This window comes from Fukomys damarensis, unplaced genomic scaffold (genome assembly GCF_012274545.1).
Source record: "Fukomys damarensis isolate Sample0158 unplaced genomic scaffold, DMR_v1.0_HiC HiC_scaffold_5, whole genome shotgun sequence".
NCBI classification, from domain to species: Eukaryota; Metazoa; Chordata; class Mammalia; order Rodentia; family Bathyergidae; genus Fukomys; species Fukomys damarensis.
The window spans coordinates 2,630,447-2,650,924 of NW_022900917.1; the positions used below are offsets into that span (position 1 = coordinate 2,630,447).

The 20,478-nt window shown below is 44.2% G+C and overlaps 1 pseudogene; it reads left to right on the forward strand.

Annotated features, from left to right (window-relative positions):
- Positions 1-12,291: 12,291 nt before the first annotated feature.
- Positions 12,292-13,537, forward strand: LOC104853932 (annotated as a pseudogene).
- Positions 13,538-20,478: the final 6,941 nt, after the last annotated feature.

A 20,478-nucleotide genomic window follows, 5' to 3' on the forward strand; every position in this document is an offset into this window, starting at 1 on the left:
GATCTCAAGTTTGTTTCAAAGGAAAAAAAAGAGTAGGGAATGAGATGAAAGCATTATAATAAAATTTTTCTGTTATGTTTTATACTTTTTCAGTATGATTTAGATAGCTGTAAAGGAGAGAATAAATCCCTGCCCCAAATGGGATTTGGGGTCATTGTTGCATTTGCTTACATATTTCTATAATTTCTGTGTTCTTGACTGAAGAAAAATACATTTTTTTATTTTATGTTATTAAAAATTGGGAGCATATACCCAAACTTGTCTAAAGTTTCATAGCAGAATTGAGGGGAGGCATCAACTCCAAACCTGAGCTGCCCATTCTCCTTACACCTGGAATGCACGTCCACACCAGAGGAATTAGAGTGTGTCAGTCTTTCCATTACAAACTTACAGATTTATACACACTAGTACCCATATGCAGGACGGTGTGACACACTCATCATGGCGTGCTCGCAATGGACATAGCACACCCAGTGTCTCGCGTCCTGCCTCTCCCTTCCCACCCTCCCTCCGACTCTTGGTCCTCCTCCCATCTTCAAAGAAGTTCTGTGGAATCCTTTTATTTCTATCCTGGTCTAGAAGCCAAACATTAGGACTCACCCAGGGAGGGGCGCACAGGGGTGGTGGGGACCTGGACTGCAGGTTACTGGGGCGGGAGGCAGACAGGAATGCAGGATCTGTCTGTCGTGGTTGCCTCGGCCCAGAAGAGCTTTTTCAGGTGTGGGTGCTGAGGCTAGAAGGACACGTATAAGACAGGGGCGTTAGTTCAGGGATCCCCAAACACTACAGAAAAGAGCATGAACTTGAGAAGGAGTGGAGTGGACTCACAGTCCGACTCTAGCATCCCTCTTCACTGGCGCTTTGTAAGACTTCACTTGAAAGAAATACAGAATTTTGTTGTAAGCAAAAGGAGGAGGAGGAAGAAGAAAAGGAAGGAGCAAAGAGGAGGAAGAGAGGGGAAGAAGGAGAGGAGGAAGACAGAAGAGGGAGTAGGAGCAGGAGGAAGTGGATGATAATCACTAATTAACCAGAAAACTATTTTCCTTGAGAACAGGATAGTATGATTTCCAGGATGTCACCCATGCCACCACAGGGCCAGCCACACCACACAGGGAATCAAGTGCACATCTATTTTAAAAGCGGACAGTGGTGACAGGGGAGCTAGGACTGGGGATTAAATCCCTCAGCAGAGAAGTGCAGTCTGTGGTGTGGGAGGCTTCAGGACACAGAGGCAAGGTCCTTCCTGGAAGCCAAGGGTGCAAGGTACCGGGAGGGAGCGAAATCTGAGGCTGGGGGTGGGGCTTGACCAGGTGGCACCAGAGAGGAAGCCAGGAGCGGTGACACAGAGGGAGCCTGGCCTGTACTCGGAGCAAGACAGGGTGCTGTGTTCACAGGGACCCTGGATAGGGGCCCTCCTTTGGGAGGGGGACCCCAGGGTTCTAGTCTGTCCCTCTGATTCTGATCAAGGTGGGCTTTGGAGGGAGGGTAGAGTCACTGAAATCCTCTCAGGCGTGACTAGGGCCTGGGGCAGAGGCTAAGCCCAGCTGGGTTTCATCCCATCTGTTCCCCAACAGGGACTTCAGCTGAGGTTATTCGACAGCTTCCTTTATTCTGAAAAGGTTTCACTGGGGGAAAATGACAGCTAGGTGAGAGGAGAGGTGACCTTCAGAGGTCAGAGGAGGGACGGGGGTCACGAGAGCACCCAGACTGAAGGATTGAAAGCCACAGGTGCCTCACTCACCCTTATCACAAGGGAACAAAAAAGTCCACTTTCTCAACACAAAGCAAGGCATCATGACACGCAAAGGGGTCTCTTCCAAGGTCAGTGCTGTACGAATTATGCTTTTATTTAAGTGATGTTTCTTATGAGATTGGAGGTGCCTATAACTAAATATTTAAACAGCATAGAAGTAAAAGTAAACGTGGCTTCCTCTTTGTCCAGCACCACCATTCCTAAGAATATTAGGAAGCATCTTAGATGTGGTTTTAGGTTCTACATATATGCGAATATATATATATAGCTATATCTCCACATACATACATAAATATACTTTTCATACGCCATGGGATCATGACATCATAAATGTTTTGCAGTTTGCTTTTTATGAATAGTATTTATTAAACCTTTTTCTGTGAAAGCCCCTCATCTATAAATCAATCTTTTATTCCTCGTTAGGCTACACACCTCGGGGTTTCCTGCAGATGTCACCGCAGTGAGCATTCTTCCACGCGTTGTCAGTGTCGCCTGTGTGGGTGGCCTGCAGCGCAGATTTCTAGAAGAGAAGTTACGGGGCCAAAATGAGGCAGATGCCCCATGATGCCTGGAATGCTGTAAAATGACAAAATGTATTATTTTATAATATGTGTAAATATGCTAATACCTTTTAAAGCATCTGCTTTATGTGTAGGACCAAACTGGCAGCTAATTACCAAGCATGGTGCCCTTACTGAGAGCATTCCCTGAGATATGGGTTTTGAATCCTGTTTCACAATCTTAGAAGAGAACAGAGGGAAAATAGACTATAATAAAGCTACATCTTCTTCTCCTCAGAAAACAAATTATTTGCAGCTGAAAGCAGCACTCATCTTCGAAGGTTAGTGCCCTTTGTCCATCAAGGGAAGCAACTACTTTTATTCTAAGTCCGAAGAGTCTCTCTCTCTCTCCTTCGCCCTCTCCCTCTCCCTCTCTATCTGTGGCCAAATCCAGTGTTGCTGACGAACAGGGTGGGGAAAAGGGAGCTGGAGGTCTAGAGGCTCGTAGAAGACAGAACTTCAGCCAAACCAGGGGGAAGTTCAACTCTGATGCAAAAAACAGTGCTGCTCCAGGGTGACCATTGTAAAGGGTCCCCTTTCCCTCAGTGTGGAAAGGGTGGTGCTTACAGTCTGGGAGGTCAAGGGACTTCTCAAGGAGTGACACCAGTGTCCCGGACGGCACACAGGAGCTGCAGTCTCAGCAGGGATGACAAGAACCCAAGGTGGCAGCCATCAAAAGTAGAAGCAGGAAGGCTCCTCACAGCCGAGGAACCGGCCCAGGGGAGGCACCTGGGGGCCTAGGATGGCTGGTGGAGAGACAGCTGGCTTCCTGTTCCTGGTGAAAACTTTGCTTGTCATCTTCTCTGTCTAGGTAGGGGGTTTGGGAAACAAACACCTCTTTTGGTAGTGTGTGCCACCAAGCCCAGGGCCTTGCCCGTGCTAGGCAGGCTCCCTCCTGGATCTGCTCCAGCCTGTGTCTGCTCTGAAGAGGATGCAGTAAGAGAGCCCTACTTGTCTGCGTCCACGGGCAGTCGAGGTGTCCGGCAGATAGCAATCACATGTCCCTTAAGCCTATGATCACTTATAATGCTTTGAAAATGAAAGAAGGGCATTCAGGATGCCACAAATGTTCAGTACTATCCCCAGTAAAATCTCTCATCGAGAGACAAAACTTGCCACCAGTGAAACCATGACTGTGTTCTGGTGAGGAATGGGTTAGTAAAAGCTAAAATTATACCTCCACGGTGGATTTGCCTCATTTTTCTCTTCCTCTGATTCTTTGCTTTTTCATCCTGGATACTTCCTGGGACATCTGCCTCAAGGGCTCCCTGATTGTTTCGCGGGATTTGCTTTTCCTTGTGTAGGTTTCAGAGCCTGGGACCTTGGTGAAGCCTGGTACTTTTGATCTCTTGGCCCCACCCTACCTTTTCCTTCTGCCCTGGGTTTCTCCGGGGATGTGGTTTCAGATAACCCTCCGACCAACCAGCGGCCGCCCACATGTGATCGTGACAACCCGGGGCCTGGAAACGCCACCTGGTAATTGACATGGAAAAAGCGGCCAAGCTCCTTGTGGAATCAAGTCTCATAACAGGCGGCATTGCCGTACCCACGTCGCAACTGTGCAGCCAGTGCGGCTCCTTCCGAGCTCGCTTTTAGCGAAAATGTGCACCCACTCTACCCCAGACTTCTCCAGCGTACCTAATACCGTGAAGAGGTCTCCGGTTTACTCTAGAGTTTTCTTTTTGCCCACAAAAGTCATCACTTGCATTCAGGCGCGTGCGTTCCCTGAGTGCGCCCCACACTTCCCGGTGTGAATGTTGCCTGAGCGTTTTCTGCATGGAGTGGGGCCGGTCTTCACTCTCTGTGGACAGGGGCTGCTCTTGACTGTTCCACAGCTCTGCACAGCCTGTGCTCTCTTTCCTTATTCAAACGGAAGTCCTCACTCTAATGGCCCACCACCGCTGAAGTGATAGGAAATCATTTCAATGCTTCCAGCAGTACTTTTATTGCTATTGCCTTTTTGTTCAGAGCCCACGGATTGCTCTTCTTGTATAAACCGATTTTTCTTTTTGTCTGTATGATAATCCTTCATTTGTTCCTGGTTTTCCCCATAAAATTAGCCATTTGAGGAACATTTCCAAAACCTCTGAAATGTCATGGCCCTGACCCTTGGCCATTTCCCTTGGTGGACAGAGACTGTAAAGGGAGCATGAGGACTAAGGACGGTCATGTTCTTCGCATTTGTGAGTTGAGGGGACTGGAAAGGGAAACAGAACCGGAATCCGACATGCGCTAAGTCTTACTTTTGTACGTCTAGTCCTTAGATGTCCTTCACAGAAAGCTGAGTGCTCGGAACCCTCACCAGGCAGAGCCTGTCCTCCAGGCGAGCCCAAAGAGTTCCTCTAGGCTTTAGAGTGCAAGTGTCTCCCACCACAGGCCCTCGGCAACTCTCCTTCCCTCACTGCCCTGCTCCATGCTGGGCACAGTCCACAGCCTCCCACAGGCCTGAACCCCCGCACCCCCGGTGCATTAAAACTGGAGAGGAACAAGACATTTTCTTACTGCACTGGGCAGAGAATATCAGCTTGCATTCTTTCCCTGTTGTCCTATTTACTTCACAGCCAGCCTCAGAAGGTGGGCCGGCTCCTTGCTACTCCCACACAATATAAGAGCTTGTTTCCAAAGAGCAGAGAAAATTGACTAAGATCCGTGGTCAGATGACAGATGGACTCTGTCTCCTTGCCACAGACATGAAACACAGGTGACACCTGATATATGATAATAAAGGGAGCCCGTCCGGAATCAGCCCTTGGCCTTTATTTCTGTGGTGTGGTCAGCACGCAGGTGGCTCACCTGAGATTCCCAGCGGAGTACCGAGCCCTGTCAAGGGCCATGCTGGGCGACCTGTGTCCCCATCTGTGTGATCTCTGGCGTGATGGGCTTGGATTAAGGCCATTCCCCATTCTGGGTTACTAACAGTCATCGGAAGGTTGACTGTGATGCCTTTGTTTAGCCTCTGCTGCTAGTCTTAAAATGTGAAGCTAATATGATAGTTTCTTTATATAATTAATTGTCATATCAGTATCTGTAGGACTGAATTTACATGGTTTATCATAAATAAGAACCATGAGAGAGAATATCCGCCTAACACCAGCCGAGATTTGGAATGCTCTTGGTGCTGAGATTATGGATGTCTGGCTCTATTTGTTTCATAGGTAAAGCACATTTTCCCTGCGATTTGTTGACATATTGAAAGTATGTGTGAGGAAGTGCTGCTCTTGCGGCTGCCTTTGGGAAGGGGACAGTTGGCCTGTTACTGATTCTACTCACTTCAGTTCCCTCTCTTTAAAAAATTACAGTGAGTTCATTTAACCCGAGGCCTTGCAGTGAACAACCAGTACTGGACTGGAAACACCCAGACTTTCAGGAGAATCAGCTTCTCACACGGATGACACCCTGCAGGATCAGCAGTCTGCCACCTCTCCTCCTGTGCAAGAAGATGGGTGCAACGGAGAACAACCCAGGCACCAGGCCCAGACACTGTGACCCTGAGATCCCTTTCCTGCTTTGAATCTCGAGTCCTAGCTGTGAGGATCATTTAATTAATGCCGATTCACCAGCCAGGAGAGAGCTGCTAAGCCTGTGTTAACTACTGGATCCCCACAACCACGCAGAGCTGGACAGAAGCTAGACACAGGCCTCACTGCTTTCAAAGCAGTGTTCCTAAGCAGTATGTCACATGGCCTGGGACAGTACGTGCCAAGGGGATGGCATTCAGGAGCGTGCACACACACTTTTTGCTGAATCGTGCTAATCCCCCATCAGGGCCACTGAAGGAAAGGCGTTGTCACAGTCTGTCTTTTCTAGTATCACTCTGCATGTGTCAGCTTCTCTGTGACTGTAAGAAAATACCCAAGGCTATTCACCAGCAAGCAGAAAGGGTCTTGGGTGCTCACAGTTTTGGAGGTCCAAGTGAGCACCATGTGGGCTCATTGGTTGGGGGTCAGGGAGGCAGCACATTATAACCGGAGCGTGTGGGGGAGTGAAAGCGCTCACATCCTGGCTGAGGAGCAAAAGAGAAAATAGGAAGGCAACCTTTGGAGAGCACAGACCTAACATTGAAGACATTCCATGAGGCCTCTCTCAGGAGCTCCGACACCGCTTCAGACTAAACATTTAGCACAGGGGCTTTTGGGCACAGTCAGCACCCTTACTGGAGAATTCTGTCCTGGCTTCCAAAGGTTCATGTCCATCCATGATGGGAAATGTGTTCATTCCATCCCTCCAAGTCTCTCAAGGCTCAAGTCTAAAGTCTCTTCCAAAACTCAAGGCAAACTCAGCTGTGAGCCTGTGCAGAAGCTGAAGGGAAGCTCTGTGCTTCTGAGACATAGTGATGGAAAGGACACAGAGTGAGCATGCTCGTTCCAAGAGGAATCACGGAATGGAAAGGGAACTTAGCAGGGAAAACATTGAGCCCTAAATCTTCTTGTCCGGCATCCAGAGCACACTGTACTACGAGGTGAGATTTCAGGCACTGGGATGCTCACCTCGAGTTGGGGCGTCAGAAGAGGAAAGCAGAAGACACCGCTGGTCTTCTTCAAAGCACAGTAACAACAACCCTGTGGCCCTCCTTTAGGCCTCACCCTCAAGCTTTTACCACCTCTCTGTACCACCACCTGGGTCCAACTCAAACCCGTGGTGTCCGTATTCCTTGTGTGGAGTTTGTGTGTGTCCACAATACATCCCACTTCCTTGTCTCATCCCATCCCCTTCCCTCCCTCCCTCCTCCAGCCATCCCTTGATTCCTTTCCTTTTTTAACAAGTTAATTTTTGATAATTTCATTCGTGTATATTTGCACTCATATGAATATACATAAACCAAAATAAAATGAAGTTTCAAACATGAATTTTCTATATCAAATTTAATAACTTTCCAGCCTTCCTTTACATTATATGATAGCATTTAATCCATTTGATAATTTTAGTGGTGTTTATTTTATGCTCAAGTGATAACACCACAGAGTTAGTATTTAATGCCAGAGGTGGCTTTGGTCATTTTGCATCACCTTGGCCAATCCTGACATGTAACGACCGATTGAGACACATCTGTTGTTTAATTACATGTGTGTATAAATAGCAATGCATTTGGAAAATTCAGTAATGAGAAAAGTTCAATAGACTTTTTATTTTTCCAGAGGAGAATAAGCAGAATATCTAGCATAAAAATGAGCCATGAGAATTGTTCACTAGGGATACAAAGGTAATGGTTTATTTATTACATAATTTAGTTCATAGAAACAATATGCTACTGCATTTTTTGTGTGTTTTTTCTGGTTAATAAATCTGTAACAAGTTAAAGATAGTGAATGTTATATAAAAATTGTTGGCTTACATAGTTGCCCCAATAATTAATTTGGGAATATACACTAACAGCAAATCTCCAAGTGATTTTTTAATATATGCACATACTAAATGAACTCATCCCCATACCAGAAATTGAGCTTTTCGTGTATTGCGATGTCTTTTCTGATTCAAAATCTAATTTGAATCCATAAGGAGCACTTACCATTATGGGAAACAATGAACAAAATATCTATATCAAATGATACACAATTGTACAAATCATAGGTTAACCATTTGCAAATGGTTACCCGTTGCAAAGAAATCCAAATTCTGAAAATCCAGGTAAATACTATAAATAGTATTACTGTCTACTAGTAATATAATTATAGTGGTGAATGGCTGAAAGTACAAATTTTCAATAGGTAAAATAGAAAGTTAAAATTGGAGGGTCTCTTAAGTAAAATCCTCTATGTAAATAGTTGATTCCACCCGATAACGTGATGCAGTTCTCTTCTTCGGAGAAGGTTCCCATAGGAGTCCAGGAAATGCGTACACAGTACCTGCTGAGAAAGGGCCTGCTCGGAATGTTGGCTGAGCACGAGATTGACTTCCTACTTTTGGAGCGTTCACAAGCAGACTCTGAGAAGCACATCAGATTGCCTCCTAATGAGTTTCCTTATCCGTTTGGAAAGTCATGCAACAGTCCCTAAAATAAAAATCAATACACTTCATGCCTGCCTAGATTCTGATTTAGCACAGTCCCAGATGAGAGAGAACTGATCTCAGGGAGGTGATGTTGGCTCCGGGACACACAAGTCCTGGGCTCCGATTTCTGTCACATCCGTGGGTGAAAAGTTTTACCCCTGTGTGCTGGGGGAATCGGCCAGACGGTGAACTTGTCAGAACCTCATGCCTATTTGACTTAGTGACAAAATAGTGGTTATTGGCTCATATCTAAATTATTATAAACGTTGTAGTGATTAAACTTCAGCTCATGTGGATGTTTCACTTTAAGCAAGCATAGCCCCAGTTAAAAAATTACATGAACTAAAAAGTAACATACAGGTAGAATGCACCATTTTCAAAAACGCTTTGAGGAAAGTGCATACTTTGTTTGTTTGTTTCTTTGTTTTGAGACAGGGTCTTGCTATGCAGTTCAGACTGCCCTTGAACTCACTGTGTAGTCCATGCTGGCCTTGAATTGATGGCAATCCTCCTGCCTCAGCCTCCCGAGTGCTGGGATTACAGGCATGAATCACCATGTCCAGTTCAAATATGCATACTTTTTATTAGAACAACTTATGTCTGATTTAAGATACTTTATTTTTAAATTCATATTTGGCAATACATTTCTGCTGGAACAGAGATCTTAAAACATTGAAAGTGAGCAGGGAAACATTCCTAGAAAAAGACAATCATAAATACATGACCTTATTTTTCATTTTTTCACATTTCTGCTTAATTCTAAAATGATGCAAAAGCCTCTTGATTTGCACGTGAAAACTACTTGAGTCCTCCGCCTCTTATTAACACAGCCGCGTATCTCTTTGCCTGAAGATGGCTCCCAGAAGTCCCTGTCCTCCATAAATCCATCTCAGATTCATCAGAAAGAGATTAATGATTTCTACTGGACCCAATTTATCTCAACCTTGAAGTCTAAGTTCTACTCCCCTTGTTCTTCAACCCTCAACAAAAAATTTACACTTGATTTCTTTCCAACTTGCAAATAATCAGAACATGGTGTGAATAATTTTACTGTTTCTCTATGCATTTGTGTAACATTCTTACTCCATCGCACAAATCTTTCTCCTTTGCTTTTCTGTATCACTGCACTTGACTCAATCTAAATCTTTGCAGGACACGAATCCGCAGACTGTAGAATCAGCATCTTGAAATAAAGCGTGATGCATTTATTCCTAAGACATTGCCCACTCGCTCTGTATCTGAAATTGATCGAGACATGTGGAATAACAACGTCAATTAGACACAGTCCCTACCCTTTCTGTAGTTACTTTAATGGTACGAGGGGAAAATGTGTGAAGAGCTGTTTATTAATCCTGCTAGATGCTGCTGCACTTGCGAAGGCCCCCAGATTCAGTCTGACACTTGATTTCGCACATTGAATATTGACTGATGGCTACGCATTGGCAGAGCTTCGAAACACATAGCCCTGTAGTTTAGTTTAGTGGCGCGTGTGCGTCATGGCACAGCTGACGCTGTTCTGCAGCCCGTCTCCCATCCCTCCCGTCCCTCTCCACTCACCCTCGACCCCTTCCTTTTCTGTACTCATTGCGATGCGCCGTGTCTGCATTCCCCACATGCAGTCAGGACACGATGGAGACTCTTCAGAGAGGCTTCTGCTTAAAACATGCTGTTTTGAGAGCCTAGGAAAGCAAAGCAAAAGTTGGCTATTAAAGCTTCTTTGTGGTGTACATAGCCTCCCCTCAAATTCTACTAACCAAAGCCAGTCATGTGGATGACTTGCTACCAACAGGTCAAGAAAACGTGCACCTCCGTGTGAGGATGGGCACCTTATGGGAAAACAGGTAGGAATGAGAATCCTCTTACAGGGTGAACGAAAACTTGTAAATAAAAATATATTTTACCACAAATCGGGTACAAAATAATTCCTGTGAATATGAAATGTGTGTTCTGGGTCACGGAAAAAGGTCCCAACACAGCACAGGCAGTCACTAGGGGGCCAGGGTGACACCGTGGCAGGGCCTTGCAGGAGTAGCAGCAGTTGGTGGGGGGCGGTGCTGGTGGGAAGGAAAGTGCTCCACCCAGAGGGCAATGCCACATGTTTGGACAGGCTTAAAGGAAAGAAGGAATCATCTTGCACAGCCACACTGAGCTTTCCAGCACAGCAGCTGCCCTGTTACCTGCTCGCCGTGAGAGTGGTCTGCACTGAAAGGCCATCTGAGGTGCATCACAGCCGCGCGCTGAGGCCGACGTTGGCAGAGGGTGTCCCTGCGCAAACAGCCACCGGCAAGCCGACTGGTGAATGCCCCGGCTTCTCACGTCCCCGTGCAGAACAGGACTTGTGGCCAAACTGCAGACTAGGTCCTTCCTGGGATCGGAGCTGTGTGATTCTGTAGCTGCTCAGTTGCTCAGAGGAAATGATTTGCATGCATACCAAAAGAAAGTCAAGATTCGCATTTCCCAAGATGTCAAACTTGAAGCAAGACTTTTCCCTTTTCTCGTATACGGAATCTATAATAACCACACAAAAGCTTCACATGTCCTGATGTATATTTGGAAATCCAAAAGAGGAAAAGCTGATTTTGGAACAGTTGTGTTTTGAACTGTATTCGATCACTATTAAACAAAACATATAAAAGTATTTATTTAGCAGAAATATCCTTAGGTTGCTTACCTAAGACTTTTAGTGTTTTTGTTCTCCACGCTAAATCTATACTTTCAGTTCTAAGCAGTGAATATTTTAATTTACCGTATATAAGTATAGTATACATAAAAAAATTGAATTACAGAAATAAGTTGAAGATTGACTAGATTATGCTGAAGTAGCAGACAAGTTTCAAATATCAGTGCTTTATAATCTCAAGAACTTTGTCACTCCCACCTCAAGTCTGGGTGGACCTTAGGACAGCCACTCTCCTGCCCGGCTGGACACTGCCAGGGTGTTTGACCTTCCAGACCCCACCAGCCTGCGTCCCACTGCAGGGCGAGGTGTACACTGGCGGGCGGAGGCCCAGCGGTGAAGACTCTCCCCGTGAGCGCTGTCATTTCCGAGAACCTCCATGTCTCCCGCATTTCACCGCTCAGAGAAGTCCCCGGGCTCCATGGAGATGGGGACTGTCCATGTTCTTAGTGCAACTGGAGATAGAAAATAATTACTCTGCTGCAGAAGAATGGTATCAGTGCTTGCCACGCAGTGTAGATGTAAAGCAACAGGAAGTTAATGGTTATGGAACCGCCCACCATGGGACAGAAATGTTAGGAACTTTCTTATCCAACTCGGTGGATGTCCACAAGGAACTTACTGACATATTCTACTTTCTGCATTTTGCAAAAGCAGAGGCACAAATCACAACAACAAAACCTTAAATCTGTCTAACAAAGGAAGAATCGCTCACGAATTCTTATCCCAACACTTGTTTTCTTTACACATAGTTGTGTTACATTTGAACATTTCCACAGCTTATAAGAATTATTATCTTTATTAAATTTATTGGCACATATTAGGTACACAGCACAGTTATATCCATCATTGGGATCTTGCACCTTTACATGATTACCAGGTTCTTATTTCTCCCCACTCCCCACCCCTCCCCTCAGCCCCTCCACCCCTCCCTGTTTACCACTGTTTCCATGTTTCTCCTTTACACATATTTTTTCTTTTCCCTTTTTCCCTTTCCCATACCCCTCCCACTTCCTCTATTTTTTTTAGACTTTTCTTCCTATTACACAATATCAATTATGCATTTTAATCCTTATTTACATTTTTACTTTTTCTCACCAGAGAAACTATTCAGTATTTATACTTATTAATTTCACTTGCAACCTCAATGTGCATCCATTTAGCTATAAATCGCTCTAGTTTCTCATTCTTTATGGCTGAGTAGTGCTCCATTTTATATATTAAAAAACACATCTTTTTTTATCCAGTCTCCAGTGGATGGGCAATTGGGCCGTTTCCAATTTTTATCTACTACAGACTGCTCCGCTATAAACATGGGTGAGCATATATCACTGTGGTATGAAACCGAGGAAGCAGCCAAGAAAAAGAAACGGACGATGAAGAAGGAGTAAAGGGGCTGTTGCAGGGCAGCAGGAATCTAATGCAGAATCAGGAGCCTCTGTGGATGAGACAGCAAAACAGTTGGAAAAAAGCATTGGAGGAGAAAGAAAGAGATGATGATGACGAAGATGGTGGTGGGGAAGGAGCATCTGGAAAGGAGGAGGAGGAGGAGGAGGAGGAGGAGGAGGAGACCAAAACCTCAGACGGACCCTCCCTCCGCACCGATCGGTGACCTGTACCATAGCTGCATGCTCTGGAGGGGACAGCAGCGCGAGTACCCATGCAGGATGGGAGAACAGACGCTGGGAGAACGAGTGAAGGAAAGCATGAGATCAGACCAGTGAAGAGATCTGGAATGAAGCACACTGACAAGTTAGAAAGCACATTCTGAGGGGGATCAAGCCTGGCATGACGATGCTAGAAGTCTGGGAGAAGTTGGAAGACTTCACACAAGCTCATCAAAGAGAACAGCTTGAATGCAGGCCTGGCCTTCCGCTGGGCTGTTCCCTCGATGTCTGCTGCATGCTACATGCCCAGCGTGAGCAGCACCTCAGTATTGCAGGGCTTCAGAGTGCATATAAGCGGTGGGGTTACTGACTGTGCTTTTACTGTCCCCTTTAGCCCAAATATGATATATTATGAAAAGCTGCAAAAGATGCCACTGATCGTGGCATTGACATTCGTCTGTGTGATGTCAATGAGGCCATCCAGGAAGTTGTGGAATCCGCAGTCTGGACGGACACTGGATTGGGCCATGTAGAATTCCTCCTGGGAAGTTGGGGCCCACCGTGAAGGGCGGGGAGGCGCATGGATGGAGGAAGAAGTGTCTGCCATCGAAACCTTTGGCAGTACAGGCAAAGGCATGGTTCATGCCACCATGGAGAGTCTGCACTACATGAAAACCTTGATGTTGGACACGTGCCAGTAAGGCTTCCAAGAACAAAACACTTGTTAAATGTCATCAACACGAACTTTGGCTCCCCAACCTCCTACCGCAGATGGTGAGATCGCCGGGGAAGGCAAACACTTGGTAGCCCTGAGGAATCTGCGTGACTTGGGCATCGTGGCCCCGTACCCTGCACTGTGTGACATTAATGGGTCGTACATGGTGGACTTCGCACACACCGTCCTGCTGCACCCGCCTGTGAGGAAGTCGTCCGCAGAGGAGCTGACCATTAAACACAGTCCAAAGACATCTCAAAGTTGTTATGCTCTACACTTTGTTGGAACACATTTTACCAGAATTAGCTTGCAACATGCTGTCTGTTTCAATAGTGGACCTGTGTCATACCTTACCCATGTTTGAAAGAATTTGATTTTGATCAGAGGCAAACCATCTACTGTAATTAACCAAGGAAAAGGCTTTCAGGGCTTTCAAATTTGACTGTCTCCCCCGCGTCTAGGAAATGCTCTAAAGCTCAGATTAGTTAGGAATGACCTACACGTTCTGTTTGGAACACCTAAGCCATGCTTTTTGGGGATTTCTGTTGCCATATTCTTACTGCAACGCTTTGAATGACAGACTCCACCCACTTCTGCACCTATGCCTCTGGTATTTGTTTTTTAACCTTCCTGGATTCCATTTTCTAAACAATAAAGACATTTTCAGATCTAAGAACTACAAAAAGAAAAAAAAAGAATGATTATTTTTACATTTGTCATTTGAAAAATCAGGTAGAGATACTTGCAGTTGGAATTTTCTTCTTTTCTTGAAAACAAGGTTTGAAAATATTTTTAAAAGTAATTAACTATCACAGATTATCTGATTCTCATGCAACTGAAGAAATCTCCATATTTCATTCTGACTTTTTTGAATGTTCTGCATCCCCCCTTTCAGAAATTATAAACATCAGATTCACTGGCTACAAATTCATCCTTTTCTGTGTTTCATCCATCAATGGCCACAGGAATTAAGAATGGAGCCCATTTCAGCCTAAAATGTGAAGCCAGTTACATGAGCCTTTTTTTAAGCTCAATGATAAGTAAAGAGCATTCAGACCCATTGAATATCTTATCTCAGTGTTTCAATGAGGTAGGATGATGGTCTTGCAAGAGAGATTATTCAACATGGTCCATAGATTTTATTTTTAAGTTGAAAAAGTAACCTGCAATATGGCAAGGATAATGGTTTCTATATACTCTTGAAGGCAGTCAATAGTTTTATAAAAGGCCAGGGAATGCATGGCCCCTTTCTTTGCAAAATGACTATTATAATTAAAAAAAACTGAATTGACAATAGATTTAGTTTGCATATATTAATATTCACCCAAATTATCTATTTTGGATGTTAAAAAATAAGGATAGGATTTGTGCATATAAAACAACCTCTTTCTGTATTGCTGAAACTCTTGAATAAGTTTCACTGATTGTACCTCCCTTCTTCTGCATCAGAGTATGTTTAGGAGATATGAAGAAGGGAAGGCCTTGCAGAGCTCTTCTTTTAGAGTAGAAATTCTACTTCCTTATTTTAAAGCTTTAGAATACAATATTCCTCAAATAAAATAAATAAAACAGATTTTATCATTGTGTTTCTTGAGCATTGATATTCTAGATATGTCCTCAACAGATAAAACCAGACTATCGGTATCTAAATTAATGGAAGAGATCAAAACAGACAAAGATCTTTAAGATAATAAGTATCTGTTAGGATGTATAATGAACTTTTGGACTGGTCAGGTTGAGATCATTTTGGCAGTCCTGACTGGTACGTAGAATTCAAGCCCATGAGCTGGTGTAATGCACAAAGCTTGGGCCATACCCATGAGAAAACGAGGTGTTAAGTTGCTTATCAGAGGCTGTTCAAGGTTGAATTAATTAATTAAAAAGACACAACATGCAGACACTGAGTCACAGTATTCTAAAACAAAGGAGAATGCAATACATGAAGAAGGCCGCTGAGTGTTCTCTTCGTCTCGGAGCTGTCTTGACCCTTCTGGTGACGCAGTAGTTACCAGTCCTGATCTCTATCCTTTGCAGTGATCCTCCCTCATGGGTAGCATGGAAGCCAGAATTCTCATGCCCGGTCGGCAGTAGAATGGAGACCCAAACCCTCTTCTGAGTGACGCTAATGCCAGCAGAATTCCTGAAACTTCACAGCCTGCTGCAGGTAAGGGAACCAGATGCCCCTGCATGGGGGTGCTGCGCACATGAGGCATGTTTCAGTACCATTCTTACTAGTTCTGTTTTTCCTTTCTGGACATCTTTTGCTTGAATCATATCATCTTTTACCTACTGACACTGACTTCTGACTTAATTTCTATCCTTTTTATATTGTGCTTTAATTTATTCAGCCATCAAACATGAGTTAGTGCTTAGTAATTTACCCTGTGTTTTGTACTGAGAGTGAAAAGCTTTTCAAAAATGGCCTCAAAGCCTCCAACAGGCCATCCTCTAGGGGGATGAACCTGTGTTCCCACTCCCTGAATTTAGGACCCTACCTGGTGACCAACAGGTTACAGGGGAGATGACCTATGCCTGTGCCAAAGAGGAGGTGACAAAACCGAGTTTCTGATGCGACAAAGCCCAGGCCCCATGGTGAGGCGACTGTGGACACCTTTGAAAAGCTGCCTGCCCAGGCTCCCACTGACAGCTGTCTGGCTGGATACCATCAGCTGTGAGCCCAAGACAGACAACAACAGAGCACTTGCTGCTGCTGTAAGATTCGGGTTAAGCAGCTGTGGAGATCATGTGTAAAACCCAGGCCTTGATAAGGGTCCAGTAAACGTGCAGACACGGAATAAGGAAACGGCATGAGGCACCATCCACTCTGTAACTGTAGGAGAGTGCCAGGCCCTGGATGGGAAAAATGCCTCCCTAAAGCTGTCCTGCATCGGGGGCATCTGGTGGGCAGGGGCACTTCCTAGTCAGCCAGCTAATCCTAGTTTCACTCAAGATTCGTAAGCTATCTTTGCCTAATTTATTTGGTTTTCAAAGAAATCCCTATTTAGGAGAGACTTAAAGTACCTGCTTTCTGTTAGCCTTTTAACTGTGTTAGGCTAAGGATCTGCTGGACAGGAGAAGGAGGTGGGGAATTCCAGGAATGAAACCAGGTGCCCCTACAGGAGAGGAGGCTGAAGATGGTGGAATTTCTGCAGGGAGCATGGCCTATCAGTGGGGGCTGGACACTTGGCTTCAGAAACGCTCACCTATCCTGATACTGCTTTCAAACAAGTTGAGAGAAGTATTTGCTCTGTCAAATGTAGCTGTTTTCCACGTGAATGCTTTTTCCAGAAAAAGAAGATTTGTGCTAATCTAAGAAAATAGTAGTCACATGTTACATCAATAAAGCTCTGAACAAAAATACAAAGTTTAATTTCAGTTTAATTATTTGTCCCCATTCAGGTCACTTTGCTGATGAGGGGAGGGGAAAAGGAAGGAGGAGGAGGAGGAGGTGAAAGGAGGGAAGGTGGAAGGGAGGAATGAAGGAAGAAAAAAGGGAAGGAGGGAGGAAAAGAGGAATGAAGAAAAGAAGGAGGGACGGAGAAAAGAGGAAAGAACGTCCCTGCATGTGACGCATTAGCAAGTCACTGCCTGGCAAGCAGCATAGGAAATGTGCTTTCCTTGTGGGCCCCAGGACCCTTTAAATGATTAGTTACTATTGTTGCAAAGAGAAACCCTGCATAAAATGGTTTAAACAGTACATGTTCAATGCGTGCTGTTAAATACGAACCTTGAAAACATAAGCATATATTGGGAATTGCAGGCTGCTCTGCATCTCGACCAAAGGCCTTCAGGTTCGCGCATCATCAGGGGACGTAGGAAAGGTGCGAAACGCTGTAAAAATTCCTGGTCATCGTTTCCGCCGATATGGGGAACCGAGAGTCCCATTACTCTGCTCAGGGCTCTGGAAAAGACCTTCCAAGGCACTGACACGAAATGTTACTGTCTCACTCACTCAGTCCTGGAATTGGCTTAGTGATTACTTCAACATCGACATCAGTGAAAAACATTTGACATCTGGCCTAGAAAATCAGACAGTCGACCACAGAGACTTTGATTAAAAAGCTTCATGTAATTTTCTCCAATCAGTAGCTTGGCCTGTTCTTTTATCAGAGTGAAGGTTGCTCTCATCACCTGCAAATTTGTATGAAGTCTTTAAACAAACAAGCATGGGGCTTGTAAGTGAAAATCCCTCCTGAAGAACTTGATGATGAGTGGTACCGATGATTAGATGGTGAGAAATAACCCTAGAGTCTTTGTAGATTTTTGCCTCGGTTGTGTGGGTCCGTGCCTGTCTGTTTAACCTGTATCTTATAACGCGTTTTGGAGAAAACTCTATGTGAGCTGCTATTGCTTGCTGGAAAAAGAAAACAAAACAAAAAACTCCAGACAGCTGCTTGCACATCATTGGTATTCTGAAGTCAGCAATCATATACAAGCCACCGGGGCTCCGTCCGTTTAACCTCCTCAGAGCAGAGATGTTCTCTTTACTGAGAAGATGGACCCTTGGGGAGCTCGACAGAAACCCCGGGACAGGCACTGCCTCTACCCAGGAACTGGAGTCCGCAGCCTGGGCAGTGGCTCTTGGCCTCGGAGAGTGGAAGCTCTTGGTAACAAGTACCCCGCAGCCTGTTCTCTCCCAGGACAATTCATGCGATGCAACTTGATAATTAGCTTATGTCTGACGGACTAAGTCCAGTGTATCTGTTTTCAGGTCAGAGGCAGTGGGTATAGTGGCCTGGAATCTGCCACCTCATCTACTAGCTCCTTGACAAGGACACCTCCCCTGCTAATACAGTGTCACAGTAAATTAAGAACAAGGAGGTGTGGTGTAAAATACCTATGTGCTATCAAAACATTCATAATCAAATCCTACTAAAATTAGAAAATTGGAGTAAGAGGAAGACATGAATGGCTTGGAATTCCCTTGAATAACGGCCAAAACACTATACATGCAGTGACTATTATGGATACACACACACACACACACACACACACACACACACACACACACACATCAGGTCATGAGCACACAAGCACACAAATGGTTTCCAGGTTCAGTTTCCAAGGAAAGAAGATGGTATGATGAAAGAAAACCAACTTCTCCAATTCTACGACTTTATCTTTTGTGGTTTACAAATTGTCATTGAACTATTACATTCCAGAGACTATGAAATCTACTCAATGATTAGAGACACAGTTCAGAAAATTAAAAAAAAAAAAAGAATAAAAAGCATTTTTTCTTTGATACTACCTGTAATAGCAAAGAACAGAAAACACAGAGGGTAAAAAAAGGAACATTTGGGTCATTTTTCAAAATGTCACTGTTTTATTTAAAGCTGCCGGGGACTGATCTCTGCCCTCAATTGGTGTGCCTGGGTGGATGCTGGAACTGTTGCTCTCAGATGGGAAGAAAGCAGCCGGAGGTGGCCTCTGCTTCACCAGCTGTGACCGTTTCTTACACGTAGGTACAGCGGTCATTTATTGGTCCATCGGCCTCCGCCTCAGGAAATCAGATTGCTGTTTTAGAAATCAGGCAGAGAAGTAAAATCTGCTCTCAGAGATGGATATCTATGGGGAAACGCTTCTATTGTGTGAGTGCTACCAGAAGTATTGTGGTGGAAAAAAGTGATTTGTTCCATGAAAAAATGCATCTAAAGGAAATCGATGCTTAGTTCCTCATATCAACCATGCTTATAAAAAAGATTCTACACTTTCATCATTTAAAAACATTATATTATTAATTTCCCTAGATGTCTTTGTAAAACAACTACGTAGGAAGCTTAAAACTGTGCTAATAATTTCTCACTATTAAATACAAATTTTATTGCTCATAAATTATTTAATTTCTTTGGTGCAACCTCAGGTTAACCCATTGATACCTTAGAAGTAGACATATTTATAACTAAGGTAGCATAATTATGCAATTTTTTGAAATTGTTTCTTTTGAAGTTAAAGTTATGGTTATTGTATAGCAATAATAATAATGTGAATAATGGCTGATTAAACCATATTCACAGAGGTGAACAGATATCAGGACAGACTAGAAGTGATAGAAATGTCTTCCTTCAAATCACCTATTCGTGGGTTTCTTCCAACATCAACTGAAATGCACCTGTTCAGTGCAAGGACTCAAAATGAGAAGGGCTGCCCCGTGTTGGCCAGGCTCTCCTCAACTGATGCAGCTGGTAAAGATGCACATTTCTTACTTTCCAAAATTATCCCAAAAGCCCACAATAAAGTTTTCCATTTTGCATCATGCTTTTTCATTTTTTGTGCAACCAGATATGTGATTTATGAAATCCATAGTGCACAGAAATGCTAAATCCTACTTTTTTGTTCTTTAAAATCTGTAAAATAGAAAGATAACCCTACTAATAAAAGAAGTGGACTAGATAAAGTATTTCCTTTAAGAAATAAAGCTCCATGACAACAACACCTTTGTTTTGTTCTCAAATGTGTACTAAAACCTGGAACTTAATGCTCAATAAATATTTGTTCAATTAGTAAATTAATTATGAAACACATGACCAATGCATAAAAAACATAAAAAACTGGCCATTGATATTATGTTGGCTTGTTATTTTAAGGTGACTGTGAAGGAGATTTGTGATTACCCTTAATCTAAATTTGAGCCTTACAAGAAAGCTAGTCCACGAATGATAGCTGTGTGCTTCCAAAACCCTGGTGTGCTGAAGAAACAGCAACACTTTGAAAAGTTTAGTGTCAAGAGTAATTACTCCCTGAAATGTGTGGTAGAGAAAATGAGAATTAAGAGAGAGCAGACTTTACGGGTGCTGGGAGAAATCCTTCTCTGTCAAGAGATCCGGGGCACCTGGATGTGCCAGGCCACCTGCAGGTCACCAGCAGGTGAACAGTGACAGCAAACACTCCTGGGGACCCAGGGAAGGCCCTGCTGCAGGAGAGTGCAGCTGTAGGGGGCATGATGGCATTCTTGGAAAGTGGAAAACAATACTTCACTCCTAGAAGCAGCACTGGGAGTTTGCAAACCCATTGTAAGAAATAAAGAAATGGTGCATCTGCTGCTTTTGTGAAAAAATGACCCCAAAATAACATAACTTTCAAAAAGATCGGTTTATTTCTCTCTTGTGTGCAGTGTAAGTGTAATCACTCAAGGCCAGACAGGTTCACCTCATCCTGCAAAACTAGGCCTCTTCTGT